This window comes from Giraffa tippelskirchi, chromosome 11 (genome assembly GCF_054371585.1).
Source record: "Giraffa tippelskirchi isolate mGirTip1 chromosome 11, T2T-mGirTip1v1.2.pri, whole genome shotgun sequence".
Classification (NCBI taxonomy): domain Eukaryota; kingdom Metazoa; phylum Chordata; class Mammalia; order Artiodactyla; family Giraffidae; genus Giraffa; species Giraffa tippelskirchi.
The window spans coordinates 58220874-58241607 of record NC_137285.1 but is presented as its reverse complement, the minus strand read 5'-3'; the positions used below and the strand labels follow the sequence as shown (position 1 = coordinate 58241607).

General features: G+C 38.9%; 2 long non-coding RNA genes across 2 annotated transcripts in view; both read left to right on the top strand.

Moving 5' to 3' along the window:
* Positions 1–20734, top strand: part of LOC145527043 (uncharacterized) — a 78658-nt gene that overhangs the window by 47760 nt on the left and 10164 nt on the right. The gene's annotated exons all lie outside the window — the stretch shown is intronic.
* On the top strand, positions 13743–20508 carry LOC145527047 (uncharacterized). Its single transcript, XR_014069430.1, has 3 exons — positions 13743–14226; positions 15616–15715; positions 17445–20508. It is a non-coding gene; the product is annotated as an uncharacterized LOC145527047 (long non-coding RNA).

Here is a 20734-nt window from a genome sequence, read left to right as displayed (position 1 = left end):
CCTTTCTTTCATCTATGGGCCTTTGTTGCAGTTGCCCAACTGAAATGAAAAACAAACCTCCAGGTTCTTTTCTGATAGCATCAAAGAAGAAAAAAAAGCAAAAGCAGTTCCCCGAACTCATGAAACAGGTTTCCTTCCTGACTGCCATACGCCATCGAGTCTTAAGAAAGTAGCTCCACCAAGAAATCTCCTGTACAGTTCCTTTAGGACTGGGGCCTGGGGGTTGGGTGTGGGATGGGGCTGAGTGTTCGTGTCTCAACCTTTATAGAGACTACAGCTTTCGTCTCAGAGGAAAAGCATAACTTGGCCTTTTTACCAACAACATCTCTTAGTTCAGAATCCTACCCCCTTGTCTCCCAGCACCTTGAATTAGTCTTCAAACTCCACTGCTTTTATTTCTGAACTCTCTCACTTTAGCATTATCATAATTCAGATACTAATCAACTCTATAAGATGTGGACTTTTCAATTAACCTCCAAATGTCTCCCTACCTCTAGAATTTCCTCACTTCAATCCTTCCAAAATGTTTCCATTTTCCTGAATGTCATACAGCATAAGAACTTTGATTACAGTTAATCATTCCCTTCTTGACCCTCTGAATTTTTTTGACCACCAAACCAACACCCTCTCCTGAGACTCCTCAGACCCCTTTGCAGGCTCCGCTTCACTGCCAATCTCTTAAAGATGGTTAAGTTCAGTTCAGTTGCTCAGTCATGTCCAACTCTTTGCGACCCCATAAACTGCAGCATGCCAGACCACACTGTCTATCACCAACTGCCGGAGTTTACCCACACCATGTCCATTGAGTCAGTGATGCCATCCAACCATCTCATCCTCTGTCGTCCGCTTCTCCTCCTGCCCTCAATCTTTCCCAGCATCAGGGTCTTTTCAAATGAGTCAGCTCTTCGCATGAGGTGGCCAAAGTATTGGAGTTTCAGCTTCAGCATCAGTCCTTCCATGAACACCCAGGACTGATCTCCTTTAGCATGGATGGTTGGATCTCCTTGCAGTCCAAGGGACTCTCAAGAGTCTTCTCCAACACCACAATTCAAAAGCATGAATTCTTTGGTGCTCAGCTTTCTTTATAGTCCAACTCTCACATCCATACATGACTACTGGAAAAACCATAGCCTTCACTAGACAGACCTTTGTTGACAAAGTAATGTCTCTGCTTTTTTTTTTTTTTTTAATAAATTTAGTTATTTTAGTTGGGGGCTAATTACTTTACAATATTGTAATAGTTTTTGCCATACATTGACATGAATCAGCCATGGGTTTACATGTGTTCCCCTTCCTGGACCCCCCACCACCTCCCTCCCCATCCCATCCTTCTGGATCATCCCATTGCCCCGGCCCTGAGCCCTTGTCACATGCATCGAACATGGAATGGTGTTCTGTTTCACATATGATAATATACATGTTTCAATGCTATTCTCCCAGAACGTCCCACCCTCACCTTCTCCCTCAGAGTCCATAAAATTGTTCCATGCATCTGTGTCTCTTATTCTGACTCGCATATAGGGTTATCGTTACCATCTTTCAAATTCCATATATATGCATTAGTATACTGTATTGTTGTTTTTCTTTCTGGCTTACTTCACTCTGTATAATGGGCTCCAGTTTCATCCATCTCAGTAGAACCGATTCAAATGTATTTTTTTTAATGGCTGAGTAATATTCCATTGTGTATATGTACCACAGCTTCCTTATCCATTTGTCTGCTGATGGACATCTAGGTTGCTTCCAAGTCCTGGCTATTGTAAACAGTGCTGCGATGAACATTGGGGTACACGCGTCTCTTTCAATTCTGGTTTCCTCGGTGTATATGCCCAGCAGTGGGATTGCTGGGTCATATGGCAGTTCTATTCCCAGGTTTTTAAGGAATCTCCACACTGTTCTCCATAGTGGCTGTACTAGTTTGCATTCCCACCAACAGTGTAAGAGGGTTCCCTTTTCTCCACACCCTCTCCAGCATTTATTGCTTGTAGACTTTTGGATAGCAGCCATTCTGACTGGTGTGAAATGATACCTCATTGTGGTTTTGATTTGCATTTCTCTAATAATGAGTGATGTTGAGCATCTTTTCATGTGTTTGTTAGCCATCTGTATGTCTTCTTTGGAGAAATGTCTGTTTAGTTCTTTGGCCCATTTTTTGATTGGGTCGTTTATTTTTCGGGAATTCAGCTGCAGAAGTTGCTTGTATATTTTTGAGATTAATTGTTTGTCTGTTGCTTCATTTGCTATTATTTTCTCCCATTCTGAAGGCTGTCTTTTCACCTTGTTTATAGTTTCCTTTGTTGTGCAAAAGCTTTTAATTTTAATTAGGTCCCATTTGTTTATTTTTGCTTTTATTTCCAATATTCTGGGAGGTGGGTCATGGAGGATCCTGCTGTGATTTATGTCGGAGAGTGTTTTGCCTATGTTTTCCTCTAGGAGTTTTATTGTTTCTGGTCTTACGTTTAGATCTTTAATCCATTTTGAGTTTATTTTTGTGTACGGTGTTAGGAAGTGTTCTAGTTTCATTCTTTTACAAGTGGTTGACCAGTTTTCCCAGCACCACTTGTTAAAGAGATTGTCTTTTCTCCATTGTATATTCTTGCCTCCTTTGTCAAAGATAAGGTGTCCATAGGTGCGTGGGTTTATCTCTGGGCTTTCTATTTTGTTCCATTGATCTATATTTCTATCTTTGTGCCAGTACCATACTGTCTTGATGACTGTGGCTTTGTAGTAGAGCCTGAAGTCAGGCAGGTTGATTCCTCCAGTTCCATTCTTCTTCCTCAAGATTGCTTTGGCTATTTGAGGTTTCTTATATTTCCATACAAATTGTGAGATGATTTGTTCTAGTTCTGTGAAAAATACCATTGGTAGCTTGATAGGGATTGCATTGAATCTATAGATTGCTTTGGGTAGTATACTCATTTTCACTATATTAATTCTTCCAGTCCATGAACACGGTATATTTCTCCATCTGTTTGTGTCCTCTTTGATTTCTTTCATCAGAGTTTTATAGTTTTCTATATATAAGTCTTTTGTTTCTTTAGGTAGATATATTCCTAAGTATTTTATTCTTTTTGATGCAATGGTGAATGGTATTGTTTCCTTAATTTCTCTTTCTGTTTTCTCAATATTGGAGTATAGGAATGCAAGGGATTTCTGTGTGTTAATTTTATATCCTGCAACTTTACTATATTCATTGATCAACTCTAGTAATTTTCTAGTAGAGTCTTTAGGGTTTTCTATGTAGAGGATCATGTCATCTGCAAACAGTGAGAGTTTTACTTCTTCTTTTCCTATCTGTATTCCTTTTATTTCTTTTTCAGCTCTGATTGCTGTGGCCAAAACTTCCAAAACTATGTTGAATAGTAGTGGTGAAAGTGGGCATCCTTGCCTTGTTCCTGACTTTAGGGGAAATGCTTTCAATTTTTCACCATTGAGGATAATGTTTGCTGTGGGTTTGTCATATATAGCTTTTATTATGTTGAGATATGTTCCTTCTATTCCTGCTTTCTGGAGGGTTTTAATCATAAATGGATGCTGAATTTTGTCAAAGGCTTTTTCTGCATCTATTGAGATAACCATATGGTTTTTTTCTTTCAATTTGTTAATGTGGTGTATTACATTGATTGATTTGCGGATGTTAAAAAAACCTTGCATTCCTGGGATAAAGCCCACTTGGTCATGATGTATGATCTTTTTAATATGATGTTGGATTCTGTTTGCTAGAATTTTATTAAGGATTTTTGCATCTATGTTCATCAGTGATATTGGCCTGTAGTTTTCCTTTTTTGTGACATCTTTGTCTGGTTTTGGAATTAGGGTGATGGTGGCCTCATAGAATGAGTTTGGAAGTTTACCATCTTCTGCAATTTTCTGGAAGAGTTTGAGTAGGATAGGTGTTAGCTCTTCTCTAAATTTTTGGTAGAATTCCGCTGTGAAGCCGTCTGGTCCTGGGCTTTTGTTTGCTGGAAGATTTCTGATTACAGTTTCGATTTCCGTGCTTGTGATGGGTCTGTTAAGATCTTCTATTTCTTCCTGGTTCAGTTTTGGAAAGTTATACTTTTCTAAGAATTTGTCCATTTCTTCCAAGTTGTCCATTTTATTGGCATATAGCTGTTGGTAGTAGTCTCTTATGATCCTTTGTATTTCTGTGGAGTCTGTTGTGATCTCTCCATTTTCATTTCTAATTTTGTTGATCTGATTCTTCTCCCTTTGTTTCTTGATGAGTCTGGCTAATGGCTTGTCAATTTTGTTTATCTTCTCGAAATGTCTCTGCTTTTTAAAATGCTGTCTAGGTTGGTCATAACTTTCCTTCCAAGGAGTAATCATCTTTTAATTTCATGGATGCAATCATGATCTGCAGTGATCTTGGAGCCCCAAAAAATAAAGTCAGCTACTGTTTCCACTGTTTCCCCATCTATTTGCCATGAAGTGATGGGATCGGATGCCATGATCTTAGTTTTCTGAATGTTGAGCTTTAAGCCAAGTTTTTCACTTTCCTCTTTCACTTTCATCAAGATGCTTTTTAGTTCCTCTTCACTTTCTGCCATAAGAGTGGTGTCATCTGCATATCTGAGGTTATTGATATTTCTCCCGGCAATCTTGATTCCAGCTTGTGCTTCCTCCAGTCCAGCGATTCTCATGATGTACTCTGCATATAAGTTAAATAAGCAGGGTGACAATATACAGCCTTGACGTACTCCTTTTCCTATTTGGAACCAGTCTGTTGTTCTGTGTCCAGTTCTAACTGTTGCTTCCTGATCTGCATACAGGTTTGTCAAGAGGCAGGTCAGGTGGTCTGGTATTCCCATCTCTTTCAGAATTTTCCACAGTTTATTGTGATCCACACAGTCAAAGGCTTTGGCATAGTCAATAAGGCAGAAATAGATGTTTTTCGGGAGCTCTCTTGCTTTTTTGATGATCCAGCAGATGTTGGCAATTTGATCTCTGGTTCCTCTGCCTTTTGTAAAACCAGCTTGAACATCTGGAAGTTCATGGTTCACATATTGCTGAAGCCTGGCTTGGAGAATTTTGAGCATTACTTTACTAGCGTGTGAGATGAGTGCAATTGTGTGATAGTTTGAGCATTCTTTGGTATTGCCCTTCTTTGGGATTGGAATGAAAACTGACCTTTTCCAGTCCTGCGGCCACTGCTGAGTTTTCCAAATTTGCTGCCATATTGAGTGTAGCACTTTCACAGCATCATCTTTTTGGATTTGTAATAGCTCTACTGGAATTCCATCACCACCACTAGCTTTGTTTATAGTCATGCTTCCCAAGGCCCACTTGACTTCACATTCCAGGATGTCTGGCTCTTGGTGAGTGATCACACCATCATGATTACCTTGGTCGTGAAGATCTTTTTTGTACAGTTTGTCTGTGTATTCTTGCCACCTCTTAAAGATGGTACCCCTCTCTTTTCTGTTGGGATTGACACATATATTCTATTTTATTGTTACATTGTTGTTGTTGCTGTTCAGTCACTAAGTCATGTGAATTCTTTGCTACCCCATGGACTGCAGCACGCTAGGCTTCCCTGTCCTTCACCATCTCCGAGTCTGCTCAAACTCGTATCCAATGAGTTGGGGATGCCATCCAACCATCTCATCCTCATTACATTGCTAATTACATTGCACGATGCATAAAATCGATAGCTAATGAGAGCATACTCTATAGCACAAGAAACTCTGCTTAATTCTCCGTAGTGACTTGAATGCAAAGGAAGTCCGAAAGAGAGGGGATATACGTAGATGAATGACTGATTTATTTTGCCATACAGTGGAAACTAACACAACATTGTAAGGCAACTATGCTCCAATAAAAATTAATTTTAAAAAAGTATACAAGACCAGTACTCTATAGGCCAAATGCATTGACAAGTCCTATGCCTAATTGTTGTTCAGTTACTCAGTTGTGTCCAACAAAGCTACCACTCCAGGCCATGTCTTTCTCTCATTATGGATAAAAACTAGAAGTACATTGTCTAGTTGAGAGACATGTAACTATTCAAATTTAAATTATTTAAAATTTAATATAATTTAAAACTGTTTCAGTTTGTCACTACCCACATGTGGCTAGTGGTTACCATATTGGACGGCACAAATACAGAATATTTTCATCAAAGCAGAAAGTTCTATTGGATGGTGCTATTCCAGAACTTCCTACAACTGACATTAAAAAGGAAAAACAAACACCTCTGCTTAAAACCTCTCTCATATGAATGTCTCAACTTGCTCTTCCATATGAATTTTCTCTCCTGTCCCTCCACACTAACCCTACTTCTTAATTCCCATTAACTTTGCTACGTATTTTACTTGATCTCCCCACTCACACACCTGCATGGCCCCCCCAAAATACATTGTCACAGTGTAACCAAGGATCTCTTTCCAAAATGTAAATCTGTTTGTGTCAGTTTCCAAGTAATAAGCCTTCAGTGGTATATAAGCCTTCCTAGCAGCTATATAAGGTGACTGCATAATTTAGCATCTAAACCTAGACAATTTTGATAATAAAGGGGGATGCCATTAACAATTATGCTTCTACAATAGGGCTACGAGCCCCCATTGTAGGCTCTCAGGTAACCCAGTCTGTATGTTCACCCTATAGAGAGTTTGCATTTCTTAGCTTGATTTAGAGCATTCTATGTTCTGCTGCTGCTACTGCTAAGTCGCTTCAGTCGTGTCCCACTCTGTGTGACCCCATAGACGGCAGCCCACCAGGCTCCTCCGTCCATGGGATTCTCCAGGCGAGAACACTGGAGTGGGTTGCCATTTCCTTCTCCAATGCATGAAAGTGAAAAGTGAAAGTGAAGTCACTCAGTCGTGTCCGACTCTTAGCGACCCCGTGGACTGCAGCCTACCAGGCTCCTCCATCCATGGGATTCTCTAGGCAAGAGTACTGGAGTGGGGTGCCATTGCCTTCTCCACTATCTATCTTTTCAGATCTACAGATCTGTCATTCACAAAATGCAGTGTGCTGTTTTACTTTTCTGTGCATTTGCTTACGCTGATCCTAAACAAAAATCTCAGGTACACTTTGTGTCATGCCTGTTAAACATAGAATTTTAAAAGATCTATAGAACCACTACATATTACTTTTAAAGTATATGTATTTCTTGCTTATAAAATCATACACAATTCTCAGAGAAATTTGGAAAGTATAGGAAAGTTTCAAAAAGAACAAAAGCATCTACCTCTCAAAGACAACGACAGGTAATATTTCACTGTGTGTTTTTCTCTATCCATGTGTACACATTGTTTTCTTTCAAAATATATATTTGACCATTTTGCAATAGGCCTTTATCATATGTTATTTGTATTTTCCATGTCATCGATATTCTCTTATGAGTTTTAATGGTTGGATATTAACTCATTGTATGAAGATGCACTGGTCTTGTGTTAGATATTTCTTGAAATTTTATCAAATTTTACAACAATTAAATATGTTTTTTCATAACAAAAGCAATTTATATCCACTGTAGGCTTTTGGAAGGGAAATGTACAAAGAAGAAAAGAGGTTTATCACATTCTGAAAAAATGATTTATATGTTACTTGAAAGATAAGTCTGTATGAAAACATTTCTGAAATTGCTATTAAGTCAACAGAAAACTATTGCATCTCTAGAAATATTGCATTTCTTGGAAATATGCAGATTTTTAAGAATGCAAATATTGTATCAAGGTAGATTTTTCCACAGCTATGTATATTTTTTCTCATAATATCTGATACTGCCACTAAGCAAAATTCTTCTAAATGCACACATGTTAAATGTTTGTAAGAAATATTTCTTAAGGTATGTACCAGCATTCCAGAAATTCTACCCATAAATGTTAAGGTAGAATGTACCTTTTCTGAAAATTTCCACTGCATTTTAATCACAGATGAAATAGAGATTCATTTTATAAATGTTATGCAAAATTTCTGACCTGGGAATATTTGAAAATATAACATTTCTCACCAAGATGTAAGACTTAACCAAGCATACTTGGACCTAAATTTGTGGTTCTAGGAAACATAAACATGATTAATATATCATAGATATAGTCACCATTTGCCATTTCAGCAAGTGAAAGGTAGACTTGTGAATATGTGAATACCAGAATATGTGCCAAAATGCTGCCACAATTTTATTACTTGGTGCTGTTCTGTTAATTTTAAAATGACTCCATTCAATCTCAATTAAACTTTTAATATGCCACATCTTGGTACATTTTGGCTTGGCAGGAAAATGTTACAAATTTATTCTGGTGGTCTCTCGACACTTATCTATTGCAGAAATGTTTTAGCTACCCCCTTTCATAGAAAATATGTCAAAATATTTAGAAGAGAGAATGCAACAAGCTAAGACATATAGTGCCTGAGTAATATTAATATGCAATTGGATTTTGAAGGAAGCAGTACAGAACTATAAAAATACCAATAATTTTTCTTTGCTACAAGTCCTAACCATACACATAGTATAAAACCCAGAAATCATGGTTGAGAAAATACAACCTCCCAAGTTCCAGCAAACACAGCAGCACGTAAACATGGTGCCAACCAGCAGCCGTGTTTGCACAGGAGACCGTCCGAGGGCAGTGGCACTCGGCCCTTCTGAACTGGGTCTTGAAGAGGAACATGGAACTTGCCTTTGGGGATGGTGTCTGGGTGTAACAAGGAAGCATCAGGGATGAGAGTGTAGCCTTCAGGCTCTTCACATGTGTAGACTGAAATGTACATGTGCAAGTAAACATACGTGGGTGTCTTTGGCCAAAGAAGGAAAGAAAGCAAGCTGAAGTGAATGGTTTGGAGCAAAGCTGAACACTCTCAAAGTGTGATGGTGATTCCAGGGGATACAGCCGTGTATGTCTACTAGTGAATCAAGTGTGATGTGCACTAACACAGCCATGAAGATTTGTACTAATCTTGATGTTTAGGGGTGAGCCCAAATCGGCTCAGATCAGTTACTCTGCCTCAGTGTTCAGTTTCATTGAGGTCATTTCAGTTTGCCGATACATTAATAAGAAAGTGAAAGTGTGAAAGTGTTAGTTGCTCAGTCATGTCTGACTCTTTGCAACCCCATGGACTGTAGCCCACTAGGCTCCTCTGTCCATGCAATTATCCATGTAAGAATATTGAAGTGGTTGCCATTCCCTTCTCCAGCGGATCTTCCCAACCAGGGATCAAACACAGGTCTCCTTCATTGCAGGAAGATTCTTTACAATCTAAGCCACCAAAGATCCAGTGGCTTCCAGTTTGCTACAGGTACATGCCAAGAGTCTCCCTGGCTCTCACAGAACAGCAGAGGAGTGAATAGGTGATGAATGACTGCAGAGCTGATAGCAGTTAAGTCCACAGCTGTGAACAGGCTTCTCCTGTGACTTGCACTTTTCACCCTGAAATGTGTAATTACTCCCTTGAGTAAGGTGTCATGCTAACCTTTCTTTTTCCTACTTCATTTGCACACATTCTTCCATACATATTCACAGAAATGCATTATTTTACTTCTTTAGCTGTAAATGTTATACACAAAATAAGTATTTTTTAGATCAAATCACATTTTCCTCTGGCTTCCAATATAAATTCTGTAGAAATCTATATATGGCTCTAAGATACATAAGCTAAGATAGTGACCAGTGCAAGCAAGTAAAAACAGGTGATATAATACTTGACCGTTGTATACGGTATCACAGGTTTCAGATCACTTTCACATATATGACTTTATTTCATGCTTACAACGTGATTAGTAGAACAGAAGTTAGCACATCAGTGAGGAAACCAATCTGGGTTTAGAGATTTCATGTGTTTCTCAAGGACCCACGACTGGGATGTATCCAGGTTTTCAAACTCAGAGTTAAGCATTCTTTCCTCTACAATGAAAACTGGATTCAGTTCGGTTCAGTCACTCAGTTGTGTCTGACTCTTCACGATCCCATGGACTGCAGCACGCCAGGCTTCGCTGTCCATCACTTAAACTCATGTGTGTCGAGTCGGTGATGCCATCCAACCTTCTCGTCATCTGTCATCCCCTTCTCCTCCTGACTTCAATCTTTCCCAGCATCAGAGTCAGTTCTTCGAAACAGGTGGCCAAAGTATTGGAGTTTCAGCTTCAGCATCAATTCTTCCAATGAATATTCAGGACTGATTTCTTTTAGGATGGACTGGTTGGATCTCCTTGCAGTCCAAGGGACTCACAAGAGTCTTCTCCAACACCACAGTTCAAAAGCATCAGTTCTTTGGCGCTAAGTTTTCTTTATAGTCCAACTCTCCCATCCATACATGAATACTAGAAAAACCATAGCTTTGACTAGATGGACCTTTGGTGGCAAAGTGATGTCTCTGCTTTTTAATATGCTGTCTAGGTTGGTCATAGCTTTTCTGCCAAGGAGCAAGCATCTTTTAATTTCATGGCTGCAGTCACCATCTGCAGTGATTTTGGAGCCCCCCAAAATAAGTCTATCACTGTTTCCATTGTTTCTCCATCTATTTGCCATGGAATGATGGGACCGGATGCCATGAATCTTAGTTTTCTGAATGTTGAGTTTTAAGACAACTTTTTCACTCTCCTCTTTCACTTTCATCAAGAGGCTCTTTAGTTCTTCTTCACTTTCTTCCATAAAACTGGATTGCTGCCTTATTTTTCTAAATTTCAATACATATATAGATAGGCTTCCCAGGTGGTGTTAGTGGTAAAGAACCCACCTGCCAATGCAAGAGACATAGAGATGTGCATTTCATCCCTGGATTGGGAACATCCCCTGGAGAAGGTCGTGGCAACCAGCTCCAGTTTTCTTGCCTGGAGTACCCATGGACAGAGGAGCCTGGTGGGCTACAGTACGTTAGACATGACTGAAGTGACTTATCATACATGTGTATATATATGAATAAGTTTCTCTATGTAAGTGTCTTATATGTTTCTATATAAAGACATGTAGGTGAGATTTATATAGCAATCCTCATATAGACATCTAGATAAGTTTCTGTATATGTTATATATTTCAATATATTACATTTTTTTCTAGAAAGGAGAGAGCTCATCTGCCTAAATTCTTTAACTCCACCCCTGTCTGAAACTAGGAGGAGATGGGAATATAACATTTCCTTTGAAGTCAGGGAGGGTGGGGAGGAGGACTCTGCTCTGCCAACATGGAAAGAAAGACAGGAGGAACTAACTCCCCATCCTGGAAGTACACTCAGTGTGAGTCACCTATTTTAATGTAATGACAATGGTCTCCACACTTTGAAGTCACTTCATATATTTGGAAAAGGTGGCATTATCACCTCTAACCTACAAGTCAGGAACTTGGGCTATTGAAGGTTTTATTTAAATGACCTTCCCTTTTAGCCCAGTCTGAGTGTGAGGCTTCCCCCACCACCCCCACCTCTGCAGGACTTAGGCTATAAGTAAAACAAGATAAATGGAAGAATGACAATCTGAGAAAGAGCTGAGTTCATAATGGCAACGCTGACACTACCACGATCCGATATCCAAAAGAGAGTCAAAACATGAAAACATCAAGAGAAGGTAACATTTGTCTCGGATGATTTCACTTTCTCAGTCTCCGGGGTAATTTGTATTGGCTTCAAAATCTTACAGGTTATTAAATTGGATTTGTCATTGCCGCATCGATCGGGGAGGATTTCTTGTTTCATTTGGCACTTCAGGAAGGCACTTTTGCACAATTATGTCAGCTCATTGAGTTAACCTTTATCAAGAAAGGCAAGCACCTAAATCCTTGTCAGTCAAGCATTTCATTTTGAAGAAAGGATCTAAGAGTCTAGAACAATAGACAACTTTTCTTGGCTTCATTAGTGCCTTTATTTTGATCTTTTTCTTTTCACACTCTCAGGCACATCTGGGCAAGTCTACTTATTAAGCCCCATTTAAAGGAAATTGAAAATTCTACAGTGCAGTTCTCCACTTGACTGAAAGTTTTCCACTCTCAGAAAGAGTGGAAATTGAATATGATTATCTTCCACTTTGAGATTCATTTAAAATAGAAACAGGTGCTTCAAAGCCAGGTTGGAGTTAGTAATGAATGGGGAGAAACACAGTAACTAAAACGTTCAAGATTCAACAAAATTCAGCATGAATAAGGCAGAGAGATTGACAGAGTGAGATCAAGGATGCATTAGAAGCCACAAATCTCATTAGTCTGCACCTAGGACAATAAATAGTAGAATTTGCTAGGTTATATTTTGAAATGAAAGAAAACATATTGGAGGAGGGGTCATAAATTTTATTATTAATCAGTTATTATTAATTGTTGATTATTAACTCAATTAGTTCACATTTCCCAAAGTAAAACAATACTCAGAGATGTTTAATTTTCTGCTAATTAATAACAATGTTAAAAATGTTAAGCAAAAAAAGTCAGTTCCTGGAAATTGTATACCTGTGACTCTCATGATTTTGCTGTTCAGTTGCTAACTTGTTTCTGACTCTTTGTGACCCCAAGGACTGCAGCATGCCAGGCTTCTCTGTCCTTCTTCACCTGCTCCTGGAAATTGCTCAAACTCATGTCCATTGAATCGGTGATGCCATCCAAGCATCTCATCCTCTGTTGCCCTCTTTTCCTCCCTCCTTCAATCTTTCCCAGCATCAGGGTCTTTTCCAATGAGTTGGCTCTTCGCCTCAGGTGGCCAAAGTATTGGAGTTTCAGCTTCAGCATCAATACTTCCAATGAATATTCAGGGTTGATTTCCTTTAGGATTGACTGGTTTGATCTCCTTGCTGTCCAAAGACTGTCAAGAGTCTTCTCCAGCACCACCAAAGGTATCAATTCTTCAGCCCTCAGCCTTTTTCATTGTCCAGCTCTCACGTCCATACATAACTACTGGGAAAACAATAACTTTGACTATACTGACCTTTATAGGCAAAGTAAAACTCCTCTAGAATGGTAAAAGCCCAAATAGGGGCCCCCTGTTGGTTGTGTTCATCAATGTAGACTCAGTTCTTATGATAGTACCTGGAACATAATAAAATTTGAATCAATAGTTACAGACTAAATGAGTGAATAGTACTGTATTTTTAAACTGGCTTGAGTATGAAATATCTCTATTCCCCTATACATCAGAATGTGTATGAAGATTGAAGAGGATAGGATTTACAAGCAGACAGGATTCTAATCTAAGCCAATCATCAAACAAACTGCATCTCAGTTCCCCCTCATACAAAATGAGACTTTCACTACTCACTTGGCCTGGCTGTAGTGTAGATCATGGATAATACACATGCACATGCACACAGCTAGCATCCAGAAGAATATCTGATATATAGTACACGTCAAATAAATTGAAACTATTTTTACCCATTTAGTACCTAGATCATTCTATTAAGTAAGTTTAAAGGAAATGCTCTGCCAAAGGCTAGTGCTGTCTTTCATAAGTGAGAAAAAATTTGTCTAAAAAGAACAAGTGATTTGCTGAAGAATCAAAAATTAGTGCTCTTCAGAGGGATGGAGCCTGTACCAATTCCTGCTGAAGGCAGGTTTCACTGGATCAGTCCTCTATTTTTAATGGCATAGCTATTTTTGGTAAATTCAGCCTATGTTTTCTAAGACCCTGCAAAGCTAAATATATGTGGACCAGTTTCTGTAATCTTCTTTGATATTAATCTTAATCCCTTATATTTTTATAACTTCTCTGTCTTAGAAACAAGGTAAATAAACTTAGCAACTTTACATGGAGTCAGTTCTCCTGATGATCTTAGCGTGTTATCAGTTCAGGTTGTCACAAATATCACACCTATTGGTTGAACTGATCACTTCATTTTTTTTTTTTAATCCAACACTTCAAGTTTTTAGTTTAATGAAGAGCTCAGTAATACTTCATAAAACACTCTCTCATCTTAGCAAAACACTAGAAAGACTTAGTCTTTGCCTAACCTGTGCTCTGATACTGTTAGGTGGCATCTTGCCACTTTGCAGAGGCCTCAAATCCAGAACTCGTTTTAGCAAATTACAATAATCCTGGGTGGCTTGAAAACATCTGGAGACGCCTTCAGCTCACACTGTCCTTAGTTGCCCACCCTACAGCTCCCTTTTGTGCTCGCTCCCGTCACGCTGCCGCCCTAACCGCCTACTCCCCCATCGCCGCGTGCCTTATTCCTGCTTCTCTGATCACTTGAATCCTAATCTGCTGTGTGTAGTTGGGAGTCTGAACCATTAGCATCTTCATCTAGTTGTTATTGTTTGTCACTAAGTCGTGTCCTACTCTTTGAGACCCCACGGACTGTATGTAGCCTGCCAGGCTCCTCTGTCCATGGGGGACATCTTTATCTTTTATAGAGGCAACTGCAACATCCAGCAGTGAAACATTTAGAGCAGTGAAAACACAGGACTTGAGGCAGATTCTATTTGAGTCCTGTTATGCAGAGGCAATCAGCCTTGACCATCCTTGGCTTCTTTGACTGAGGCTGCCTCATCCATGCATCATGGATGGTGAAAACGTGGATAGTTGCAATTCCTTACTCAGAGGTTCTCAGTCTGTGAAAACACTCTGAAAACTGTAAGTGCTCTCCAAATACTGGTGGCTTTGGAGATTCTTACCAAAAGATCTCCTTCACCTTGGATATACTTGCTACAATGAAATGGGTGTTGATAACCACTAAATTGGTGAGTAATAACACCATTAGGAAACTTCAGTATGTAGATGTAAAATGTATTAGTCAGCTTGGGCTGCTATAACAAAACACCATTAACTGGGTTACTTAAACAACAGTCATCTATTTCTCACAGTTCTGGAGGCTGAGAAATCCAAGACCAAGGTGCCAGCAGATTTGGTACCTGGTGAGGGTCTTCTTTCTGGCTTGCAGATGACTGCTTTCTCACTGCATCCCCTTACATGATGAAGAGAATTCCAATCTCTTCTTCCTCTTATGGTGCTGGTGGTGGTTTAGTCGCTAAGTCATGTCTGACTCTTTGCTATAGCCCGCCAGGCTCCTCTGTTCACAGGATTTCCCAGGCAAGAATAATACTGGAGCAAGTTGCCATTTCCTGCTCCAGGGGATCTTCCTAACCCAGGGATCGAACCTGTGTCTCCTGCATTGGCAGGTGGATTCTTTGCCACTGAGTCACCAAGGAAGCCTTTTCTTCCTCTTATAAGGACAATAATTTCATCACAGGGGCTCTACCCTCGTGACTTTTCCTAAGCCTGATTACCTCCTAAAGGCCCCACCTTGTAAAATCATCACTTTGGGGTTAAGGTTTCAACACCTGAATTTGGTGAGGGGAACACAAATATTCGTCTTTAAAATAAGAAGTCAAACTATTTTGAAATATCGAAGACATCACATATGTGAATGCACTGAGCTAATAGCTAGGTGCAGAATTTTAGTTCAGACCTTCCATCTTGCTCTATAAACTGGGAAAGTCACTAGGCCAGTTAGCAATTAATTATGTGCCCCACACCATGCTAGGTATGCGCTGTGTGTCACACATGTACTATTTCTAATCTTAAAATATTATAGCAAAGTAAATAGAATTTTCCTGTTTTGTAGTTGAGATTCCACGGGGCTTAGTAGTATGGCTAAGATTACAGATGTACTAAACAGAAACCCCAAGATTCAGAGGAGAAGGCAATGGCACCCCACTCCAATACTTTTGCCTGGAAAATCCCATGGACAGAGGAGCCTGGTAGGCTGCAGTCCGTGGGGTCGCTAGGAGTCGGGCACGACTGAGCGACTTCACTTTCACTTTTCACTTTCATGCATTGGAGAAGGAAATGGCAACCCACTCCAGTATTCTTGCCTGGAGAATCCCAGGGATGGAGGAGCCTGGTGGGCTGCCATCCATGGCGTCGCTAGGAGTCAGACATGACTGAAGCGACTTAGCAGCAGCAGCAGCAAGATTCAGACCTGGTTCTGTTTCCAAAATCCTCTCCCTACCCCACTTTATCATGTTGCCGATTTCTTCCTAGGTTGTCTTATATGTGAATTTGATGGTCACTCCAAAGGTTTTCTTAGGTCCTGTTCAACTCGAAAATGTGACAATTGACTGTAGGTGATGGGTATCTAGACTGCGCAGATGAGCCAGTAAAGTAGCTCTAAATAGATCAACCAGGGTACCCATGAGTGGAATTTAAGTGTAGAAAAATGTAAAGGCTCTTTGTTCTCCGGCTCATGGGAAGGAGGTTGCTGAGACTGGTGTCCAGCTCTACCTCTCTGAGCATCCTTCCCCTTGATTCCAGTCTGCTATGCAAATTAGGCAATTTGGGCATGTCACAACCAAAAGTGTTTGGGAATCTCTGCAATAAATGAACCATCTGACTACATATAACAGAGAGGGTGCTTTGTGGCTTGAAACTATTGAACCTATATTATCAGAGCCATGCTGTAACTCTCAAAATGACTTGATTTCCCCAGGAAAAAGTCATAACATAATTTCTGCATTCTCTAGCATGTACAGCTGAGGCAGCAAATAAATTGCAAAAGCAACTGGCTGAGCCAAAAAAAAAAAAAACAACTAACCAGTGATCTTTGAGCATTCCTAAGTTACTGTACTTATGTGAAAGCTTCTTTAAACAAATAATCATGCTGTATTTTGAAGACTTTATTGGGTAAAGCAGGACATATTTTCACCTTCCACTGCTGACCAACATGAGTTTTGTAATGCAGTACAAAATTCTGCTTATATGATTCTAATCTTTTCTTTCCATTGATTCTGTAATTTTCAAAGTACGAAGTACTGTAGAACTATGCAAAGTAGTCACCACAGAATACACTCCTTGACCTAGGTGATGTTTAAAAGTTTATCAAGCATGCACATCTTTGAAATATTAAGATTAGAGTTTCCTGGACCAGTTGTAGAGCTGGTACTTCCTCTTGGTTTGTAGGTCAGCTTCTACATTTTACAGCCAGAAACTGACCTTGACCTTCTTCATAGAAACAAAACTGTGGAAGTACAGGCTGCTGTTGTTCCTACAATGCCCTCTTTTCCAGGCAGCCTTCCAGGAATAAGAAAGACACTAAAGGACAAAGGAGAAAGATGCAAAATGTAGCATCCTGTGGGAAAAACTATACCCATGCAATTAACTGAAAGCCACACTCCTTAAAGGGAAAGGTTCCCTAAAACCAGCTCTTTCAAGAAAAAGTGAATATTGCAAACTGGGTATGACTGCACCATACTGCTTCAACCTAAAACAATAGATATACTCCCCTCACATGCAAAAGAAGCCAAAGACCCATTACTTCTCTCTATAGTCTTTTGCCATATTTGTGTTTGGGACGTTATGGGTTCACATAAAAATATACTTCACACAAAAAATGTTCTGACTCATTCATGTTGAATGTTAAGAGGAGGGTGGACTTTTCTCTAATAGAGAATAATAAAATTAGTGGCTTTAATTATGTCATGGAGCTCCCCAGGTGGTACTAGTGGTAAAGAACCTTCCTGCCAATGTAGGAGATGCAGGTTCAATCCCTAGGTTTAGGAAGATCCCCCGGAGAAGGAAATGGCAACCCACTCCAGTATTTTTTCCTGGAGAATCCCATGGACAGAGGAGCCTGGCAGTCTACAGTCCACAGGGTCACAAAGAGTCAGACACAACTGAAGCAACTTTACACACATGCAATTATGCCATAGATCATACTGCCTATTAAAAGCAATTTGTGATTTAGGGTGTCCTTACTTAACAATTTAAAACTGGATGCTGTTATTCCTGTGAGATTTTTAAAAAAAAGTAATTCATAGATACAATAATGGCAAAGATTTCCTTTCTTCCTCCAAAGGCAAATAATCCTCTCAGTTTACTTCCTGTTTTAAAACTGAGGGTTGATTAGAAGTTAAAATTTACTGTTCTTTAGAGCCTGTGCAAATTACAAAATGAAAGTAAACTAGCTGTATATAAATATAATCAATATGTCAAATTTAAGTATAATATTTGTTTTTTAAAGATAAAAGGCAGTATCCTTTTGAATAAGACCACCTCATTTATAAAAATCTTAATTGAGATTTTCTAGACCAGAACATGAAATTTACACCCACAAAGAGTCCTATAAACTATAACAGAATGTCTAGTGGGGCCTCTTACAAAGATAATACCTAGATCAAAAGGGCTCAGTAAAAAAAGAAGCACCATGTCAGTGGCTTGTTTGTTTTTATTTTTTCAGAGAGAAATAGAAATGTACCTGGCTCTAGTAAACTCCAAGTCTTGTTTGAGTAGCTCCCTGAATGTGTCATGCTCTGTCATGCCTAGATTCTTTTCAGAATCAGTTCCTTCTGTACTAAGTACCTCATACCTTCTTTTCCTGACACATTTAGAGCCGGGACCCCACTCCTTGACCATTGCTTTAGGTACTGGATAAATCAAACCATGACATTGGCAAGGCGACGCAGTTCTGTTTGAGCACTTCTTACATCATTTGGTTAAGAAAGTCCCCATTGCTACACTTTTCCCTCTGGGCAGAAATCGAGCTAGGCTGTTTTTGCCCTGAGATTTTGATAGGATTAAACTTAATTAATTAAACTTCTTAGCTCAAGATTATGTTCTGTTTACAATAAGTAAATGCTGTCTGATATTATTGCTGTTATGATTGGGTTGCTGAGCCTGCAAAGAGTACGGCTACAATTCAGCCAACACAACACACACTGGCTTGTATAGCTGCACTGGTGACATCACTCACATTTTCTCCAGTCACCAGGTCCTTTTCTCCAGTCACCAGGTCCTTTTCTCCTTCCCCGCAGTTCCGACTGGACCTTAACCATGGTGGATACTTTGAGGGGTGAGGCAGAGAGGCAACATGATAGATCAATGGAGAGAAATTGTACTGTGTGTTTGGTTTTGCTACAGACATAGAACTGTGTATTTTTGATCAGTTCTCACTGACTTCTGGTAGAATCCCATGTTTATCTGGGACATAAAATTAATGGTTTTCTTGTACAGTATTGGTGGGAATGTAAATTGGTGGAGCCACTGTGGAGAATAATATAGAGGTTTCCCAAAAACTAAAAATAGAGCTACTATATGACCCAGTGATTCTACTCCTCAGTATATATCCAGACAAACAAACAAAAACACTAATTGAAAAGATACATACATCCCAATGTTCATAGCAGTATTATTTATAAGAGCTAAGATGTAGAAACTGCCCAAGTGTCCATCAACAGATGGATGGACATGTCTCACACACACACACACACACACACACACAGAGAATGGAATACTACTCAGCCATTAAAAAGAACAAAATGTTGCCATTTGGAGCAACATGGATGGACTTGAAGGGCTTTAGGTTAAGTCAAACAGAGAACGATGAATACTGTATGGTATCACTTATATGTAGAATCTAAAAAATACAAGAAACTAGTGAATATAACATAAAAGAAACAAACTCACAGATATAGAGAACAAACTAGTGGTTACCAGGGGGGAGCAGTATAAGAAGGGAGTGGAAATACAAATTACTGAGTGTAAGATAGGCTTAAAGATGTACTGTAAAACATGGGAATGTAGCCAATATTTGTGAAAACTGTAAATGGAAAGTAACCTTTAAAAATTATACACAAAATTTTAGAAAAAAATTTTAAAGAGCTTACCAGACCAAGAAGAAAAATAATGGCTTTCTTTTTAATATATGATATATACTGCTAGTATAATTACATATACTAATCTATGATAAGTTATAAATCAGATGGTTACATTACCAGATTGTTATGTTTAGGAAACTTAGATACTATTAATCTTCACTACTGTTTGTTCTTAAACAAGGAAGAAAGTTTTTGATATCAAATGTTTTTGCAAAAGGTAAACCAAAAAACAAGTAAATATGTGAGGTGATGGGGATATGTTAATTAATTTGGTGGGAGGACTCCTTTCCCAATGTGTGTGTGTGTATACATATATATGTATATATAATCATCACATTGTACACTTTAACTATCTTACAATTTTATTTGTCAATTATAGCTCAATAAAGCTGAAAAAAGTGAACCAAGTTACCAACTGGGGCAATCAATTAATTAGTTTTTCATAATATTTAATACCACAGATATTTGGATATATCTAGAAATTTAGAAATATCTACATTTTTGTCATTAGTTCAGTTAAAACCTACTTACATATTTTCACTCCTAAATAACATATAATTGTAAAGTGATATAATTGATTTCACATGGCATATGCAAAATTTCATCTTTATTCTACAGTCATATTAGCTGTGTGCTTTTCTTTGTCTGGAGATGCGATTCAGTAAACTGATAAATGCCAACCGTGTGCAAATGACAGTATTTGATGATCTCAAGGAGATAATGATAAATCCCTGGCTTCTAGGAACTTATAGTTTAGCAATATGTAAACTATATTGTCTTTGTATTTTTCCTGTCTTCTCTCCCTCTTTTTTTATTGACAGTGCCCAGGAAATTTAACTAGCAATTTTAGAGGCCTGTAAAATCAGAAGCAGATTGACTCTCAGTCTTTAAAGATTTTAAGCAGAATTATAATGGCAGCAAACAGGCAGATAGGGCAATAAGAAAGTAATTTTTATAATGTAACACTGTCTCCCTGATTAACTAGCATAGATTCAGCACCTCCGTATTAACAAAGGTTAACGTGATGCTAGCATTACCACAATCTCTGGGGAAAATTCTTCCTGTTTGTTTTTTGTTATTGTTGTTGATTTTGAAAGTATTTATTGAATTTGTAACAATATTGCTGCTGTTTTATGTTCTGGTTTTCTGGCCATGAGTCATGTGGGATCCTAGCTCCCTGACCAGGGGTCGAACTCACATCCTCTGCATTGGAAATCAGAGTCCTAACCACT